The sequence below is a fragment of the Triturus cristatus genome, chromosome 3_1, assembly GCF_964204655.1.
Source record: "Triturus cristatus chromosome 3_1, aTriCri1.1, whole genome shotgun sequence".
NCBI classification, from domain to species: Eukaryota; Metazoa; Chordata; class Amphibia; order Caudata; family Salamandridae; genus Triturus; species Triturus cristatus.
The window spans coordinates 681,265,934-681,286,457 of record NC_140583.1 but is presented as its reverse complement, the minus strand read 5'-3'; the positions used below and the strand labels follow the sequence as shown (position 1 = coordinate 681,286,457).

Genomic DNA, 20,524 nt, shown 5'->3' with positions numbered 1-20,524 from the left:
AAACAAGCATTGTCAAAGCCAACATGTCTCGCCTATATAAGAGCTATTGGCTTATCAATTTGTTTTAGCCATGATGTACACCTGTGTAGATGCTGTTCAGCATGGCTTAAAGTTAGTGGTGTAGAGTGCCGTGGAGTGTCGTAGAGTTATATAAAGTGGAGTGGTATAGAGCGTTGTGGAGGGGTATAGAGTGGAGGGGAACAGAGTGGAGTAAAGTGTCGTGGAGTGGTAGAGCGTGGAAGAAATAAAAGTATACAGCGCACAAAAAGATAATGTGTAGAAATGTCATCACTTAGTATGTTGAATTGTTTTGATCGTATTAAAATATATGTTTCCACTAAACATTAGATTTTTTTTTACGTGCTTTATTTGTGCTTTCCTTATTCTGATATATTCTGAAATATCTGCACAGTTCATTTACAGACTTAGATTTTGATGTGAGCTAGAAAAAAGCCTTTCCTTTCAAAGCAAGATTGTTGCATAAATATTCTTACTTTGAAGTCAGAGAAAGAAAAGTAAACACCAAGCTCCCGCAGAAGACAGAGCCTGACATTTGACCCCTATATTTGAATGTATAGTAACTGTAACAAGATAAGAATAAGATTTAAAGGCCTGTTTACAGAAAACGAGCTCTGGTGGAAGAATACAGTTAATAGGCTATGCTCCACTGGAAGAATAAACTCAAGCTGAACAGCCTAAAACAAATGAAGCCAGCAAATAGAAAGCAAGCAACTTTGAACTACAAAATACAAAGACAATGGTAAGCAATGTGCGAAATGCATTTCCAGGGAAGCTTTCAGAATGTTCCCAAGAAGTTGTTAGCAAGGCTTCTACTGAATGAGACTTTCTGCATCATGCAAACCTATGGCTGTTACCAGTCTGGGTATGAAGCAAACAGTATCAGTTATAGCCACATCAGACAACAAGAAAAGTTGTATAGTTTGCTAATCGGCTTCTCGAGAGGCTGTGTGCAACTCCTAGGGGCCGATTCCAATGTCGGACGGACCGGAGTCTGTCCGACATCGGTTGGGAACTGGAACCGAAGACCTCCTGTCATCGGTTCCAGCCCAGGAAGTAGGATGTGACCCAACCCCTGAAGGTGCCTGCTACTGGGTGCAGGGATCAACAGGTGCCCCATAGGCTGCCATTCGGACGCCTGGCACCGATGGGGGCTCTGTTGGGGACCCCCAAGGTAGGATTCCCACAGCCTTTCTGTGTCGGAAAGGCCGGCACAGAAAGGCTGTGGGAATCTTCCATCGGAATCCCTCGGCCGGAAAGAGCCGCCCGAGGGATTGATGGAGGATTTCCGAATGGCAGCCAGGCTCTCCGAGCCTGTCAGAGGCCATTCAGAAATCCGGTTCGGATTCCTTCCCAACGACCCCATCAAAATGGGTCAGTCGGAAAGGAATCTGAAAGAGCAATTCGGGTGCAGTCGGAATGGCTCCGACCGACGGTGGGAGCTGTGTCTGACCACATTGGAATCGGCCTCTTAATTGTACCTTGACTTACTATGCAGTACGATGGATACCCGCTTAATAAACTTAGATCTTATTTTATACATTTAAACCATATGCAAATTTACATATTGCGCTTGTGAACAGAAGTAAAGCAAAATAAATTAACAGATAATATAAATACACAAACTGTGAGTGAATACACACCAATGTACATTCTTACCTTACATTGCTAATATAAAATGTTTAGATCACTCAAATTAGGCAATTCTATTAAACAATATTAAACAATACTTCATTAAAAAGCACTTCATTTGTAACATGGCCTTTATGTATCAATCCATTTCTCAACAGACACAGAATGGGTGAAACTCTTGCATATTTACCAGAACCCAAGTTCACTACTAACAGCATGCAATTTCTCTAACTTAATAAGTCTTGTAACTTCCACCAACCCTGTTATCCGTGACCACCGCACACATAGACCTTCAATTGAAACGATTTCACTCAAGGTCTTGAAGGTACTGGATGTTGTTGCATCATGCAAAAATTTAATTATACATTTTGATAAATGATCCTCCACGATCAATGCAATTCTGCTCTCTTCTGGCAAATTATACAGATTAATGTTTTTTGCAGTTTTATATTGCATAAACTAGGCACAAGGGCATTAGAGCGCTTTTACACCTCCTCCGTAAGGCTCTACACAGGCCTAAGGAAACCCAAGACCAGCATCTCTCACACTTTGCTGGAACCTTCCAGATCTGTAAGGGGTGCTATAAGGTAATTAATCTGTTTTCCACTCATTATCTATCCATTTTTTACCTCTCCGTTCATTCTAGGCCACCTTTCCCACAATACCCTTAGTCAGGATATACTCCAACTCTGGACAAGACATCCATCAGCACGTGTTCCATGGTACATTGATATTACTGTACCCTGATAGCTAAGTATGCAAGGGTGGCACAGACCTTCCCCAAACCATAAGGTTCCAAAACCCTCAAAAAGTACATAAGGTCTCATCAGAACTTGATTTGTTATGTGCTGTGCAATTTGTGTAAAAACAATGCGGGAGGAAGGGAGCTACAAACACGTGCAGCGAGCGGGCGGTGGGGCAAAGCAAGCACAGACTCCGGGGGAAGGAGAGGGAGTGGTAAAGCAACAACGGACACCTGAAGGAAGGTTGGTGATAAAGAAGCAACGGACAGTGTGAGGAAGGCAGTAGGGTGGGAAAGAAACAAAGGACAGCAGGATGTGGGTGGGGAAAGCAACACAGGGGAGGGAGTAGCAACAGTTGAAGGAGGGTAGGGACTGCTGAGGCACTTAAAAAAAAAAGTACCCAAGGCCAGTGGAAGGACATTGGCCGCAAATAGGAAGCTTCACTTGGTCAATGCTCCACAGCATGGACACACAAAGCCCCAGGTTTCGCTGAGAGCGCATGTGTATTGTTCAGGTAAAACCTAAAAAGGGTTCAGGAAAGTTTCCCTGGGGGTCTTGCATGATGGAGGATATTCAGCACCATGTGTTTGATGAGACAAATATTTAATGATAAGAATTTAGGGTTAAAGAACAGTCATCCAAATGGATCAAAGAAACAATTGTAATATCATTGTCAATTACCATGAGCCCCATACTTCTTTCTAGGTCTTGCCTACCAGACAACATATAGAGCCCTACTGTCTGCATACTTAGGCTTAGACTCTGCCCCTTGCGTACCATTGGTTAGATCATTTGTATGCTTTTGACTCGTTAGCTTGTGTGGTCTTTTCTTCGTCTTCTTGTGTTTGTTCTTCCTCTAGAGCAGGGGTACTCACAAACTTTCTCTCGGGGGCCAAATTTACAGTGTGGTTTGTGGCCGAGGGCCGCACCTGTGGGGGCGGGGTCAGTGGTGGAGGGGGCGGGGCTAGAGCAACTAAAAAAAACTGACCATGAGGTTGAACACAGACCCCTGCAGCGGACGCATTCGTCCACTGAGCCACCAGACCCAGCATACACACACACACATGTATACAGTTCATTGGGGATTTGTCCATCAGAAGAACCGCACTTGAACACAAGCTGCTTTTCCCCACAAGCTTTTATTAGGTATGGTTCGTCGCGCTTGCCTATAATTATTCACACCTGACTGAGCCCGACGCGTTTCGATGACTCTCTTCCTCAGAGGCTCACACAGTCAGTAGTATGCGAATGTAAGTTCCCAGAGTCCTTGTTTGGCAGTATATCGTACGCAACGTGCTGTCTCATATAGAGCAGCCCATTTGGTCATACGACATACTGCCAAACAGGGACTCTCTCTCTCCCGGTCTCTCTCTCTCTCTCCCGGTATCCATCTCTCTCTCTGTCTCCCTCTGTCTGTGTCCCTTTGTCTCCCTCCCTCTCTGTCTCCCCCTCTCTCTGTCTCCCCCTCTCTCTGTCTCCCCCTCCCTTTGTCTCCCTCTATCTCCCTCCATCTCCCTCTGTCTCCCTCCATCTCCCTCTGTCTCCCTCCATCTCCCTCTGTCTCCCTCCATCTCCCTCTGTCTCCCTCCATCTCCCTCTGTCTCCCTCCATCTCCCTCTGTCTCCCTCCATCTCCCTCTGTCTCCCTCTCTCTCTCCCTGTTTCCCTGTTTCCCTCTCTCTCTCCCTGTCTCCCTCTCTCTCTCTCCCTGTCTCCCTCTCTCTCTCCCTGTCTCCCTCTCTCTCCCTGTCTCCCTCTCCCTCTCCCTGTCTCCCTCTCTCTCTCCCTGTCTCCCTCTCTCTCTCCCCGTCTCCCTCTCTCTCTCCCTGTCTCCATCTCGCTCTCTCCCGGTATCCATCTCTCTCTCTCCCGGTATCCATCTCTCTCTCTGTCTCCCTCTGTCTGTGTCCCTTTGTCTCCCTCCCTCCCTGTCTCACTCCCTCACTCTCTGTCTCCCTCTCTGTCTCCCCCTCTCTCTGTCTCCCCCTCTCTCTGTCTCCCCCTCTCTCTGTCTCCCCCTCTCTCTGTCTCCCTCTGTCTCCCTCTGTCTCCCTCCATCTCCCTCCATCTCCCTCCATTTGTCTCCCTCTCTCTCTCCCTGTTTCCCTCTCTCTCTCCCTGTTTCCCTCTCTCTCTCCCTGTCTCCCTCTCTCTCTCCGTCTCCCTCTCTCTCTCCCTGTCTCCCTCTCTCTCTCCCTGTCTCCCTCTCTCTCTCCCTGTCTCCCTCTGTGTCCCTCTGTCTTCCATCCCCCTCTCTCTCCCTCCCTCCCTCTCTCCCTCCCTCTGTCTCCCTCCCTCTGTCTCCCTCCCTCTCGGTCCCTCCCTCTCGCTGTCTCCCTCCCTCTCGCTGTCTCCCTCCCTCTCGCTGTCTCCCTCCCTCTCGCTGTCTCCCTCCCTCTCGCTGTGTGGCAGCTCGGGATGAGACAGCTTCCCGGGCTTGGGTGGGTTTGGGGAGGCCGCATTGTGAGGCCGCAGGTAGGGCAGCACCAGCGATGCTAGCCTGTTCGCCACAGAGGGGTAGGAGCAAATCGAGGCTCGTGGGCCCTGGTGAGAGGCATAAGAGATGCCTACGGTGGTGTGCGGCCCGCAGAGGAGAGACTGCTGAAAAAGCAGGTCCTTGCGCTGCTGTTCACTCGTCTTATCTCCCATCGAGTTTTAAGGGCAGAGGATCTGCGAGAGGTTGCTTGGGTAACACAGGCCATCAGGCGCGCAACACCCATTGGACTCAAAGGGCTTCAGCACCCCCCCCCCCCCCACCCCCGTCGCGTGTGGCAGCCGGGATGAGACAGCCTCGCTGCGCACACACAGCCGCACCCGAGCACTTCACAGGTCTTTAAAAGACCATTTGCATGTTAATGAGGCCTCGCTGTTTCACCCCTTCTAAGAGGCCCTGCAGCGCCACTCTGCCTATTGCTTAAAGATTCAGGCCCCCCCCCCTCCCCCGAAATCAGCTCCACTCTGCCTAAAGCTTAAAGATTCACCCCTCCCTCCCCCCGCCGCCGAAATTTAGCTCTAGTTGCGCCTCTGCTTGCGAGGCACTGGTTTTGCGGATGCTTCTTTACCCAGTGAATGCGGCCCCCGAGGAATAACAACAGGCGGAATTGCAGTTGATTGCCAACTGTCTGTTGTTTTACTCGAGGGCCGCATGGAAAGGGCTGGCGGGCCGCAACTGGCCCGCGGGCCGTACTTTGAGTACCGCTGCTCTAGAGTGTAGCTCCTTTACTTGTGTATTTCCACTGATTACTTTTTGTGCCCTACTTTTTAGGTCTCGCTAGCGTAGGCTGCGCACATGCGCAGTCTCGCTGGCGAGATTTAATGTTTATAGGTATTTTCTGTAAGGGGCTTTAAGCCCCACCCCTCTTTTCCATTGGCTGGCGTCACCGTTTATGCTAAACGGTGGCCAGCCATTGGAAAAGAGCTTGTTGTGACGTTTTCGCTCGGCTTTTTCTGCCGTCCCACTTGGACGGCCTCACCTGCTTTCCTTCTGAAGTAAAAGGTTTCTTATCTTTATGGTGCCAAACACATGGCCCCATAACGATCAGGCGGCTGCCTGGCGACTTTTTCCTTGTTATTTTATTCAGTTTGGACAATAAATGTCTTTTCATTTTGACCTCCGTAGTCTTTTGAATTGTTGATCCTGCAGCCCCTGACCACCCCGCTGCCCCCGAGCCCCCGAGCTGCCCTCCCCCAACCCCCCACTGGCTCTGTGCCTCTCCAAAGCAGATCTAAGTCCACCGCCTGCGACGAACTTGCTCTACGTGATACACAGACAATTGCCTTGTTTAGGAAGTTCCTGGTGCTGATGTTGTGTCAGTGTTGACACAGCTTTTATAAAAGCATTTTTACCATTTGCATTGGGTTCCTGTGAAGGGGCCACTGGCTGAACCACGCATAGGGGGATGTTTACGTCTCTTCCGAGTTGGGCGGGATCGTCTCTCCAGGTTAGGGTGGGCGTCCCACCGCTCGAACCAGGCCAGCCTTGCACACCTCATGCGGACGCTGGTCTTACATCTTATGCCACTCTGTCTGCACTATTGAACATCTAAACTCCTTCCCCATTGGATCTACACCTATGACCCTCTTATTCATTGGCATTCTTCTGTTGTTGCAATTACACAGGAGAGGTTCCTAGCTCCTGGAAGGGTAGTATCATCCTATCACTACATACAAAAGGCCCTTTAAACATACCAAGCAACTATAGGCAGATCGCTTTGTTGATCACCACAGTAAAGATTTTAAAAAAATGTGTGTTATCTATTCTACATGAATGGAGAGAGGAAAAAACATTAAACCCTTGCTTGAGCAGCTCCCTTCACCTCAGATAAAATAAGCGATTTATTTGATCCTGGAGAAATATGTGAAACAAGCATTGAAAATGCAATAGGTCTCGCCTTTGATTAAGTTAAAGCCATTTGCTTTGCTATACAATACCAGTAGAAAAGCAAATGGCTTTAACTTAATGAAAGGCGAGACCTATTGCATTTTCAATGCTTGTTTTCTTTTTGGTTAAGCACGTGTGAAATGTGCCCATGGGTAGGGGACAATGAACTACGGCACACCAGTGTAAGGTAGGTTTCTTTTATTGTGCAATCGTCTTTACTCCACAGCTGTCGAGGGGGTTGAAGTCTTCCCGCTTCGCAATCCCAGGGTTGGTCGCTTCCTCCCCGTTGTGGTCCCCGTCCGAGGCTCCGAAGAGAGGGGAAAGAACCACAAACACGGGAACACACGGGTGAGAGGTTTGTTTTGCTGCACAGGGTTTGAAAGGGGTACGGGAGTGAGGGGTGACCAGGGGCTACCACCGCATCTTTGTGCTCAAAAACGTAAGGCTGTGCTGCAGTAGAGAGAGTACGTGTGAGGGGAGAAAGACAGAAAAAAAAGAAAATCCACGCTCACACAACCCCGTGACCTCCCCAACCTATACTACTTGGTCCCTCTCCGTGCAAAAGACAAACGCAACACTCGATCCCGTACCTTTCCCAGCCACGCTCCTCCTGAAACGTGGCAGGGCGAGTCGCGGGGTCGTTGGCCTCCTGGCACCTCTGCCTGCTCGGCTCCACTCTCTCCTGCTCCTCCTCCTTCACTCGATCCTCTTCCTTTCTCTCCGTCTCCTCGCTCCGACTCAAACTCCCTTTCTCCAACTCCGACTCCGCCACCGGCTTTCGCGCCGTCGTGTTCTTCCGGGTTTCCTTTACTTGCCAGCCCCCTCGTGGATTGGTCCGCTGCTGCTGACGCCGGATCAACAGACCCCGCCTCCGGGAAGCTCCAGTCCGAATTAACGGGACCGTATGTGTCCTGTGGGCGGGGTGGAAACGAACAATCGTTAATGTCTCCACCCCGTCCTTCCTCCGTGATGACCCCGTGACACAACGCTACAAGAGTGCATGTATATTCCAGCTGTCTTCCTCTCTTGCAGTATGCTTGCCCACTATTCCTTCCGTGTTGCGATCGCCCTTGTGTGCTTCCCCCACATTGCTGTCTCATTCGTGTGCTTTTACCTTCTCCCAACAGCCCGCTCCCCATTGCTGCCACCTACGCTCCCTCCCACCCACCTACTCCCTGTTGCTACCCCATCCCACTCACACGCTCCCTGCTGCTACCTACACCTGTGGTCTTTTTTGTGGAGGACCAGGTAACAATATGCTGCCAGGCTGTTTGGCTTGTAAGCGAGTTCTATTTCTTTTTTACTCATCTCTAAATGTATACATTTTGTAGGTGTGCATGAGTAATCCAGCATGCGCGTGTCTACAAAACAGTGCGGCTGCATCATTGTGCCTTTTTTAACCTGGTAACTCTGCTGTATAGCATGGCCACAAGACATTGCCAAACCAGATAGGTTCGAGAGGCATGCCCTGCTGACTTTACCAGAGCTTGTTTTTTTTAATGCAATGACTGAGTTTTGCTAAGAATCCTCTACAGTGCCTTAATACATCCATTTATAGGTAGAAAGATGTCTCAAATTATGTTCATCAATCTTAACCACCCCCTGGAGTACCCCGATCGGGGGAACAAGGAAATCGGGAGAGAAAGTCAGCGTTCCCCTGGTTCACCCCTTTTTGATGACGGACATCTATGTGGTATGGCTGCAAGGCCAGAAACCAATGGAGGATGCGTTCGTTATGGCCATGGTTCCTTTGTAGCCAGGTAAGGGGAGTGTGGTCCGTATAAAGAACGAAGGGCCTGCCCTCCAAGTAATAACGGAGCTTGTCCACCCCCCACTTCACTGCCAGACATTCCTTTTCCACCGTTGAGTACGCCTGTTCCCTTGGAAACAATTTGCGACTAAGATAAAGAAGGGGACGCTCATGCCCATCCCCGTCCTGTTGGGAGAGGACCGCCCCAATCCCAACGCCGGAGGTGCCCGTCTGCAGAATAAAGGGTTTACCAAAGTCCGGGGTCATCAGTACAGGGGAGGAGGTTAGTGCATCCTTTAGGGCCTAAAAGGCATAGGCTTCCTGATCGGACGGGGCGATGTGTGTGTTTTGCGCAAGAGATCGGTAAGGGGTCCCGCTAAATTAGCGAATTGGGCTATGAATCTGCGGTAGTAGCCCACCAACCCTAAAAACGCACGCAAGTCTCTTTTGGTTTTAGGATATGGGACAGCCTGTATGGCGGCCACTTTCTCGGTCTGGGGTGCGATGTGTCCCTCCCCCAAGAGATACCCCAGATACCTGACTTTCTGAAAGGCCACCCTCGACTTTTTTGCGTTGACGTGTAGCCCTGCCTGTCTGAGGCTACCAAGGATGTCGCCTAAGAGTATCAGGTGTTCCTCCCAGGTCTTACTGAACACCACAATATCATCCAGGTAAGCCGCCGAATACTTCAGGTGAGGGGCCAAGAGGGTGTCCATGGGTCTTTGAAAAGTGGCCGGTGCCCCATGCAATCCAAAAGGGAGGACTGTGAAGTGGTAGTGGCCGAAAGGGATGGAAAACGCGGTTTTCTCCTTGTCAGCGGGGGCCAACGGGATCTGCCAATAACCCTTGGTGAGGTCGATCGTTGTTATATACCTGGCCTCACCAAGGCGTTCTACCAGTTCATCCACCCTAGGAAGGGGATAGGCGTCCTGTTTAGACACTCGGTTTACGGCCCTGAAGTCGATGCAAAACCGGATGCTACCATCCGGTTTTGGCACGAGGACCACTGGGGAGCACCAACTGCTGTGTGATGGGACTATTACTCCCGATTCCAACATTCGGGAGATTTCCTCCTGAAATGCTACCCGTTGGGCTTCGGGTATCCGGTACAGTTTTTGTTTTACAACGACCCCTGATGGGGGTGGGGATGGAATGTTCCGCAAGGCGAGTTCTCCCTGGCTGATCAGAGAAAACATCGGAGTAGCGAAGAAGTAGAGAGCGGATTTCCTCGCCTTGTGAAGCCGAGAGATCCGGATTAGTGGGGGTTTCGTTGACACTGTGGGGTATGTAGGAGGCCATGGACACAGTATGAGCCATGGGTGGAGGGGGCCCTAACCACTTTTTCAAAAGATTGATGTGGTACATTTGTGTTTTGTTCCCTGCTAGCTGTAGTATATAGGTGGTTTTTCCTATTTTTCGGATTACCTTAAAAGGGCCTTGCCATTCTTTTTTCAATTTGTGGGAGGAAGTGGGTAAAAGTACCAAAGTCCAGTCGCCTACGCTTAGCTCTCTCCACTTTGTGCCACGATCGTAGAAGCTTTTTTGTCTGATCTGTGTTACGGCTAACTGGTTATGGGCTAACGATCGGAGCTTATGTAGCCTAGTCTGTAGCTGTCGGGTATAGTCGAGTAATGCTTCAGCTTCCTGCAGTCCCTCCCGTTCCCAACTATCCTTTGTGATTTCGAGTAAGGTCCGCGGTTTTCGGTCAAAGAGCAACTCAAAGGGAGATGTCCCTAAGCTGGCTTGAGTTTGGCTACGGAGAACAAACAGGGCCAGCGGGAGTAGTTGGTCCCAGTTTTTCCCCATCCCCAGACAGAAGTTTCTTTAAGGTAAGCTTTAGACTACCATTTAGCGCTCCACCAACCCATCTGTCTGGGGATGGTACACGGATGTTTTTATATGTTTAATTTGTAGTTGGTCGCATACCTGTCTCATTAGTCTAGAGACGAAGTGGGTACCCTGATCGGTAACGATCTCTCTGGGGAACCCCATGCGCGAAAACACCTCCACGAGTCTTTGAGCGATGGCGGCGGAGGTGGCTGCTCTGAGGGGGAAGGCCTCTGGATATCTTGTGGCATAGTCTATTAATACCAAGGCATACTGGTGTCCGCGTCCTGATTTGGGTAATGGCCCTATAAGATCCATCCCAGCCGATCGAAGGGAGTGCCAATGATGGGCAAGGGATGCAGGGGAATTGGAGGGGGGACGTAGGGGTTACGTCGCTGACAAATTTGACACTCCTGACAGTATTTTTGGACTTGTGCATACACCCCAGGCCAAAAACAATGTTGTAAGATGGCCTGCCCCGTCTTTTCTGCTCCGGAATGTCCTGCCAACAGATGGGCGTGAGCAAAAAAAAGGATTTGGTCCCTGAACCCCAAAAGGACCAACAGCTGGTGGATCGCATCCGGTTTAGGCAGTCGATACAGCAGACCATTCTGCTCTATGAACGTGGGATACGCCCTATTCCGAGGGTCTTGGTGGTCTCGTGCTTTTTGCCATGCGTGGGTGAGGCTGGCATCATTCAATTGGGCCGTCCGGAAGTGGTTATCCCTAGCCCAGGGCTCGGGGGTGAGAAGAATGTTGTGTTTTGTTGGGTTCAGGGCGTCATGCATCAGGGGGCCAAAACACGGGATGTCTATCCCTATAATTAGCGGTTCAGAGAGACTCTCTAATACCCCCACCACCACCTCTGACTGTAATCCTAAATCGGTACCCAAGGAAAGCCTGTCTAGAGGGTATTCTTTCACATCCCCATGTATGCATCTAATATGTACGGTCCTCCCAGGTAGAAGACAAGAATGGTTTATCAGCTCCTGCTTCACAACCGAGTGTTTACATCCTGAGTCAAGGAGAGCCCATACAACCCTCCCGTTGAGAGACACACTTACATAGAACACAGGCCCTGTTTCTTGGGCGAAAAGGACAGAGCGGGGTGCATAGCTCACGTCCACAGGTTCTTCCTCCTTTTCCCTTTTCCTGCGGCAGTACCGCGCTATATGTCCCCACTCTCCACACTCATAACATTGGGGCCCCGAGTACGTCGGGGTTTCTGATCGAAACACACGGGGACGTGGGGCTTCGGGTATTGGTCTCAGGGGTTTTTTCTCTGGTTTGCCAGGGGCGGCTGTTCGAATATTTTTATCTGGTTCTCTTACGGAGGGTCGGCCTTGTGCTCTGGCGTAAGAGGTCGCCATTTCAATTGCTTGTTCTAGGGTTAAACCTGCGTGTTGTGTCAGCCAGCGCTGGGTTGCATACGGGAGTGCCTCAAGAAATTGTTCGAGGTAGATCTTGTTCATGACTTCCTCCATGCTGGCTTCCTGTGGTTTGAGCCAGAGGTCTGCTGCTCCCTTCAGTTTATAAAACAGTGTCTTTGGTAAGTTCCCCGAGGTTCCACGCTCTTGACGGAACCGTAGCCTGTGTGTTTCTTCATCCACACCCAACCGGTCCAAGATGTACTGTTTGACCACTGTGTAGGTGGTGGTCCCGTCTTTATTCACCATCTGGTAGGCCGCTTGTGCTTCTCCAGTCAGGAGAGGAGCGAGATAGAAAGGCCAACGTTCCCCTGGCCAAGCATTGGCCCTCGCGGCCCTTTCAAAGTTAAGAAAAAATGCCAAAGGATCGTCTCCCGGCACAAACTTTTGTAGCGGGACTATGGTTCCAGGCGGGTTACTTGCCCTGCCTTGTCCTAGCGTGGCTAACAGCTGGGCATGTCCTTCGGCCAGTTTCAGCAAATTGTCGGCCTGATTCTGGATCGCCGAGGTAAACACGGCACGATCCGACTCCGCCTGACTGGAGGTCTTTTCTACGGCCCACTCGAGTTTGGCCTGGCCCTCCTTCATCTGATGTATCAGGGCCTCCATCCTTTATTGGACAGGGGTTCCGACGCTCCTATCTGGCTCGCCACTTGTGAAATGTGCCCAAGGGTAGGGGACAATGAACTACGGCACACCAGTGTAAGGTAGGTTTCTTTTATTGTGCAATCGTCTTTACTCCACAGCCGTCGAGGGGGTTGAAGTCTTCCCGCTTTGCAATCCCAGGGTTGGTCGCTCCCTCCCCATTGTGGTCCCCGTCCGAGGCTCCGAAGAGAGGGGAAAGAAACACAAACACGGGAACACACGGGTGAGAGGTTTGTTTTGATGCACAGGGTTTGAAAGGGGTACGGGAGTGAGGTGTCACTGGGGGCTACCACCGCATCTTTGTGCTCAAAAACGTAAGGCTGTGCTGCAGTAGAGAGACAACGTGTGAAGGGAGAAAGACAGAAAAAAAAAGAATCCACGCTCACACAACCCCGTGACCGCCCCAACCTATAATACTTGGTCCCTCCCCGTGCAAAAGACAAACGCAAGACTCGATCCCATACCTTTCCCAGCCACGCTCCTCCTGAAACGTGGCGGGGCGAGTCGCGGGGTCGTTGACCTCCTGGCACCTCTGTCTGCTCGGCTCCACTCTCTCCTTCTCCTCCTCCTTCACTCGATCCTCTTCCTTTCTCTCCGTCTCCTCGCTCCGACTCGAACTCCCTTTCTCCAACTCTGACTCCTCCACCGGCTTTCGCGCCGTCGTGTTCTTCCGGGTTTCCTTTACTTGCTAGCCCCCTCGTGGATTGGTCCGCTGCTGCTGACGCCGGATCAACAGACCCCGCCTCCGGGAAGCTCCAGTCCGAATTAAAGGGACCGTATGTGTCCTGTAGTCGGGGTGGAAACGTACAATCGTTAATGTCTCCACCCCGTCCTTCCTCCGTGATGACCCCGTGACACAACGCCACAAGAGTGCATGTAAATTCCAGCTGTCTTCCTCTCTTGCAGTATGCTTGCCCACTATTCCTTCCGTGTTGCGATCGCCCTTGTGTGCTTCCCCCACATTGCTGTCTCATTCGTGTGCTTTTACCTTCTCCCAACAGCCCGCTCCCCATTGCTGCCACCTACGCTCCCTCCCACCCACCTACTCCCTGTTGCTACCCCATCCCACTCACACGCTCCCTGCTGCTACCTACACCTGTGGTATTTTTTGTGGAGGACCAGGTAACAATATGCTGCCAGGCTGTTTGGCTTGTAAGCGAGTTCTATTTCTTTTTTACTCATCTCTAAATGTATACATTTTGTAGGTGTGCATGCGTAATCCAGCATGCGCGTGTCTACAAAACAGTGCGGCTGCATCATTGTGCCTTTTTTAACCTGGTAACTCTGCTTTATAGCATGGCCACAAGACATTGCCAAACCAGATAGGTTCGAGAGGCATGCCCTGCTGACTTTACCAGAGCTTGTTTTTTTTAATGCAATGACTGAGTTTTGCTAAGAATCCTCTACAGTGCCTTAATACATCCATTTATAGGTAGAAAGATGTCTCAAATTATGTTCATCAATCTTAACCACAAAATCTGCTTCTTTTGCATCCACCATGTTATCTTCAGCTTGCAGGAAAGTAAATGGCATGAGCAGTCTACACCATCTTTCTGCTATCCTAGCAAATACACTACATCAAATGAAGGGGAATGCAAACTGAAGCCTCATCCACACATATGCAAGGATACCATAGCCAAATCCATGCTGTAAAAACTGAAGTTAGATGACTGAATCTGCTTTTTACATAGGTATGTTTAAAACTAACAGACAGCTTCGAAAACTGCTAAAGCTTCTATAACAAGAGGTGAATACCGGACTTCAAAGAAGTATCAAGACAACCCTAACCGCACATTGTCCCCTACAAACATCTGGGGTATCACTGCACATGACCCATATTTGCTAGCATCAGTAGTAATAGTGATGTTGGTACCCCATGTGAAATTATGGAGGGTCAGTGCCAGAACTATGCTATCCAGAATAGTGTCAAATTCAGGTTGGCACTTACATACGATTGCCATATACATTTTATTTAGCACTTGTATATATTACAAACCAGACGTAACTATATGTTAGAGCATTTTACATGGGTAAACAAAATCAATGGTTACGTGAAGAGGTACTTCAAGGAATAATTTCCGGAATCTCTGGTAAAAAAAAAAATACTAATTCAAAACAGTAATAGGGAGAGAGGAGATTGAAACAGAGTTTTTACAATAGCACAATTAGCGAATGTTCCCCAGGATATGTTGGTACACATGGTCCATTATGGGAGAAAGTGGCATTGACAAAGGAATTTGCCCCCTTTAGGAACCTTCAACGTAGGTAGAAATTTGATTTAGGGTGGTAATGAGTTCAGAGTTTAAATATGTAATCGTTTTTCCTTCCTAAATGCTGGAGGTTCTAGTCATAAAGCATCTAAACTCTTAAGATCGTGTTGGCCACCAGACAGGCACCACAACACTCTCTGACCCACAAACTAAACCTTTGTAAAAGCTTTCTAGATGATGAATGCTAGCTAGACTTGCCTCCCTGCTACAAATAAAAGGAACTATTGTGTGGTCAGCAAAAGGTTATGTGATCATGATTCGTCACCCCAGAGATGAGTGGGGCAGTTGCATGAAGCATTACCTTGAGAGATGGTAGGTGGATTTTGCCAATATCACATAGCAGAGTTGCTGTAGTCTAGTAGTGTACAGAGGCAGACAACGGTGGACACACTGACCGCACTTCCCCTGCTGTGTTCCCTTTGTATAAAGATAAATGATTGGGTGTGCACTGGCTACTCCAGCACCTGCCGTTGTTTGTTGCCAACTGCGATGCAGAGAGATACTGTGCCCAAGAGTGGATTGGTGCACCAACCGTATCTGTAGAGAGTGTTGTTTTCAATAAGACTTATAGTCTTTTTTAAAATGTCTTAAACAGTCCTTTATTGCAAAAAGCCAAATACAGGAAATTGTCAGCCAACGCGTTTCGTCATAACAATGAACTTCTTCAGGGCATAAGTATATGTGGCGTCTGAGTAGGAGCAAGCATGTACAGAGCGGCTGTGAGGGCCTCCTTGATAAGGGCTGGCGTACACAATATCTGGTGAGCAAGTGAAGACAGCCGTCAGCTCTATCGAGTCGTGTGTGGCTGTCTCACTTGCTTTAGATTGAATATGGTCCTATGCCGGTTAATACTCCTGCTTATCAAAAACTCTCTTCGGTACAAGTTCCTTCTTGAACATGCAAGATCTGGAACACACTCCCAAATGGGATAAAGATCATCAACAATCAGTAAAAATAGTCGACGGAAATAAAGACCTAGCTTGTGGAAACTTTTTGACGCCATGACTGAGCAGCATTTCCAATTAGGAGTGATTCAGCAAATGTCCAGAAAAGTTTCAACGTGATTATAAATAATGTTTTCCTAATAAGTCTGCTGACAAGATTTTAAATTGGATTCCTGGAAGACATGTTGTATTTAATTTATAGCAATGCTATGCTGTATAGTGGATGTATGAAGAAAAAGATTTAAACAAGATGCACAGATAGAGTTCCTATGCTTGCACAGTATGGTACTATGGCTCCTTATTTTCGGATTGCACAATTTCGGTGTTGTTTAAGTTTCTTGCATACAAGGTCAATTATGTTCCTGAGGGTATGATAAGACGCCAATGGAAGTAAAGAAAAGTTGTGTATTATGCTGTCACAATATTACCATATGATCGCTGATATTGCACATATTAGTTTACTACATTTATTGACTCCCATTTGACCCGAGTTGAGAAATAAATCTAAATACATAATGGAGAACTGGCTGATTTAATGAGACGGGTAGCACTAAATAAACTGCCAAGCTATAGAAGGGGTAGGAGCTGCTCAGAAAAAAGGTCAGTGTGTGCAAGATCCTGGTTAAAATTAGGATAGAGTTTGCAGAGGACCCCTGGCTTCAGCAATTTTAGTTTATAAAAGAATAGGCGCATCTGGTTTCGACCCCCGATAAAAAGGTAGATAGAGAGAGAATAAAAGCCCAATTGTAACGATAAGAGATGCACTAAAGTATATGTGGCGAGTGTGGGCACCTTCCAAAAAAGGATGGATGTTACTGACTTGGAAATAAAGCATAGAAAGGTCACCGAAGACTGCCCTGTTTAACAATTCAGATATTAAGATATTACATTTGATATCCAAGTTAAAAGTCTTTCTCCCTATATATTCCTCTTTCTCTAACCAAAACCATTCTGATTATTTTATTATGGGGTAGCATCTGACAAGTTATATGAACTGCATTTTCACAAATATTTAAAAGTGCATCTTGTAAGTAGAGATCCAGTAAGAAAAATTGTTTTAAAATTACAATAGCAAATATTGGCTTTTATTGATCAACATGGAATATCGAGTGTGGTGGCGAATTCTCAAATACAAATATAAAACTTCAATACTAAAAGAAATCTTATATCAGATGTAGAAAATATTGTAGAAAGTTAAATATAGAAAGACATTCCTTATAAATCTGTGCAGAGAGTTAATGGTTCTAAGTGCAGTAGTAATGTGCGGAGAATGACAGACAAGCAAAATAGGATTTGCAATTGGTGCAATAACAGTGCAGGATGGTGGAAGAAGCAAACAGGCACCCACTCCTAATGCCAGACCTAATTTTGCTCCGTAAGAGTGAAGGCGATGAGCTGATAAGAAAATATGATCAGCAGATCAAGCAGGGCTTTTTAATGGAGCAGAAAGAAAGACTGCTGGTGCATGAGGTTAAGGGACGGAATGAGGTTGTCTAAAAAGAGAGAGGCGTTTTTGCTATTGAGCCAGCATTATGATTTAGTCTCAAAAGGAAAGACAAAACTATAAGTGCTTTGAAACTGCATAAACAACAGATCCAAGATCTGACTGTGCAGATGCAGAGAAGGAATGGTGTGATATTAGGCACAAGTGCAAAATCTGGTGCAAATCGCCAACTATAATGACGTTTGGACTGCTATCCAAAGAAAACCTAAAGAGCCGACCATTAAACAGCGTTTGAGATAATGAGACATTGCAGGCAAAAAGATAAACTGAGCAACTAGCTCAAGAGTGGCTATAAGCAAAGGGAAATATTACAGAGTTCCAGTCTAAACAAGACAAAAAATGAGAACTTGATAGGTTTGCATCAGTTTCATAAACGTGCAACGTACGCTTAGCAAGAAGCACAGAGAGATTCACTAAATTCAAATTCAACATTTATTTGATTTAGTTCTCTACTGAGAACAAATAGAATGATAGAACAATAAAATTACATTTATAAATAGTAAAATTGTGAACGCTTATCCTAATACAAGTTTAAAAAAAGTTTTAAAAACTTTAAATCGATTGTAACATACAAATTCATGGGGAGGTGATTTAAGAATGGAAATCAAACTCTGTACACTTGTAGAATGACACTTTGTTTGAATTGATTTTAAAAATCGCTTTCTTGCAACGACTACTGTGGAATTAGGACAAACAAACAAATCTTGAACTACTTGAACTTGAACTACTCCTTTACAGAGGTCACATAAGCTGCTGGCATTATTGGTATTTGTCCATTAAAGTAAAAGATTTGAGAGGGAGGATCCCAAACCGAAGTAAAATCATGCAACGCCGGGCGCCGTGTCTTAAAGTGAAATTAAGATATTGTTGTCTTTGTTTGAATTCAATTGAGTCAGCGTGTACCTTATAACATTGCAATTTTGTACAGTGCTGTTAATCAAGATTGTAGCTTATCCTTGGAGTCAAGTGTTTTAAAAAGAGTTTCAAATGTGCCGGAGTCCAGGTTTTCAGCAGATCAACTGTACATTCTGACAACCTGAGTGCAAACACTAAGTTTCGATAAAAGACGTATTTTGAGGATCCTTAGTCAAAAGATTTCCAGTTTTAGTAGAGCTCTTAGAGAACCTTGTTCAGCATGTAAGATGTTATACGCCCATCGAATAATAGCAGTGATTCCTCTAGCGTATGTACCAGTTAGAGAAAATTCAAGGCACAAGGCATGCACGGGTACAGCTGGAGACATTTTGGTTAATTTCCAAAGAATTTGGCTTTCTTTGAGTTGTATTGGATGCCATTGATTTATAGGGATATGCTCAAGAGTATGAAAGAACAAGTGGAATCTTGATACTAAAATCCTGTAAAAGGGTTGAAAAGTGCCTATGTCCGGTAGCAGAGTATAATTTTTGGAGCGCCCCGGCATGAACATCAGCTTTGTAGGCCAGATGCTGGAGATGGGAATGATTTTTTAAGGTTTGAGAAAAAATACAGCCTAAATACATGTATTCATTCACTATTTCTAACGGTTGTCCTCCTAAGGTCCGGTTATAGTTTACGTATCTTTGTCTTCCTCAAAAAAGGAACTATTTTTGTCTTTGTTATGTTAGGGACAAAAGATTTTTGTTCTGCGTATTACGCAAGTGCATGCAAGTTCCTTTGGAGGCCGAACGGGGTAAGAGCTAGGATAATCACATCATCTGCATACATCAAAGTATGTACTTTATGTAGTGATATTTTCGGAGGGAAATTAATTATCTGCATAAAACAATCTGGGAGATCACTAAGGTAGAGGGAAAATAATAGAGGAGCTAAAAGACACCCTTGTCTTAGGCCATTCAATGTTTTAATTGGGGATGTGAGGCCCCTCTCTGTCCCCAATAATACTTGGCACCAAGTTTCAGATTAAAGTGACACAATAATATGTAATAAGTTCTCCGGGATTCCCAATTTTTTTAGCTTACACCAAAGTGTTGGTCTGTCCACTCTGTCGAATCCTGTTGAAAAATCGACAAAGACAGAGTAGACGACCTGTGATTTCGAGACCACATATTTATCAATTATTGTTTGTAACATCGCGATATCATCAGTTACAGAATGTTTTTTGCGAAACCCAGCTTGGTTAAATGGGATTGATCCAGTTGAGAAGGCCCACTCTTTGAGATGGTCCAATACACTGGCCGCCAAGATCTTTCCTGTCACATCGAGCAGTGCGATCTGTCGGTAGTTGCCGGGGGACAGTCGGGAGCCCTTCTTATGGATAGGGATAATTATACTTCCTTTCCAAGATTTGGGGATTTCGGCAGTGGTGACGCTATGGGAAAAGAGGGGGGCTAAAAACAAACTCTACTCTTTGGATTCTTTTGGAGCACCTTTATTGGTATTTGATCTGGGCCCATTGCTGCAGATGTTCTTGCATTTCTTATATGAAGTTCAATTTGAAATGGTGAAGGGGCGACATCATCGAGAGTAGTAACCCGTATCTTGCCGGATGGTCGTATCATGATTTCTTTCCTCACATTTGTCTTGTATAAAATTTGTTAAATACACTTCCCATTCCCTTGGGGGGACTGGTGAGGCTTGTAAAGGTTTTTATGTGCCTGTTCCTTTTGCAATAAGAGTCCAGTATTCACGTATATTTTTTTGTTTAGCCACAATCTGAACATCCATCCATTTTCTATCCTGTTGCGCTTTTATTTGCTTTTCTTTCGCCCTCCGTTTGCGATTTATAAGTATTTTAATTTCCTGTTGTCTACTGTCGGAGAAACATAGGAATTGTGCCCGAATTAATTTGTTAAGAAATATTACATTTTTGTCCGGATTTTTCTTTTTGTGATTTCTTGACTGGAAGCTTCGGAGGTTGAGGGGTTCTTGCAGGAATTTCCCGAATTTCTTTAAAGCGACTTCAAAATTTGTTATTGGGTCTGTGAGAGGTGTATTCTCAAATATTTGCGTAAATCCCTTTGCTATGTTGTTGTCGAGTGCTCTCGTATTCCAAGTGATTCGTCCTCGTACTTGGTTCACGAGTGCAGGACTATGTGGATACATGTTATAACCCACAGAGCTAGATTTCACTATTAGGCCGGTTGTAAGATTAAGAATTGCGTGGTCGCTTCCCTGATTGAAGTTGATACTTAGATGTTCTATCTTCCTGAACAAGTCCTGGCTAAATATCTTGTAGCCTAATATTGAGGAGTTAAATATACCTGTTCTTGTACTTGTTGCCAGTATGTCTCCTTCTGTGTTACCGTTTAAGATAACTCCATTGAAAGCTGATAGCAAGGAGAGTATTAATTTCCCCCGTTTATCTGCTTTGATCCCTGGAGGAAAAACTGGTGTTGAAATTGACAGGGCCTCATCGTGTAGTCCGTATTCCTATTTCTCCAGCAA

The 20,524-nt window shown here is 46.7% G+C and overlaps 1 protein-coding gene across 1 annotated transcript in view; it reads right to left on the bottom strand.

Annotated features, from left to right (window-relative positions):
• Window positions 1-20,524, bottom strand: part of MRPL21 (mitochondrial ribosomal protein L21) — a 103,397-nt gene that overhangs the window by 42,811 nt on the left and 40,062 nt on the right. The gene's annotated exons all lie outside the window — the stretch shown is intronic.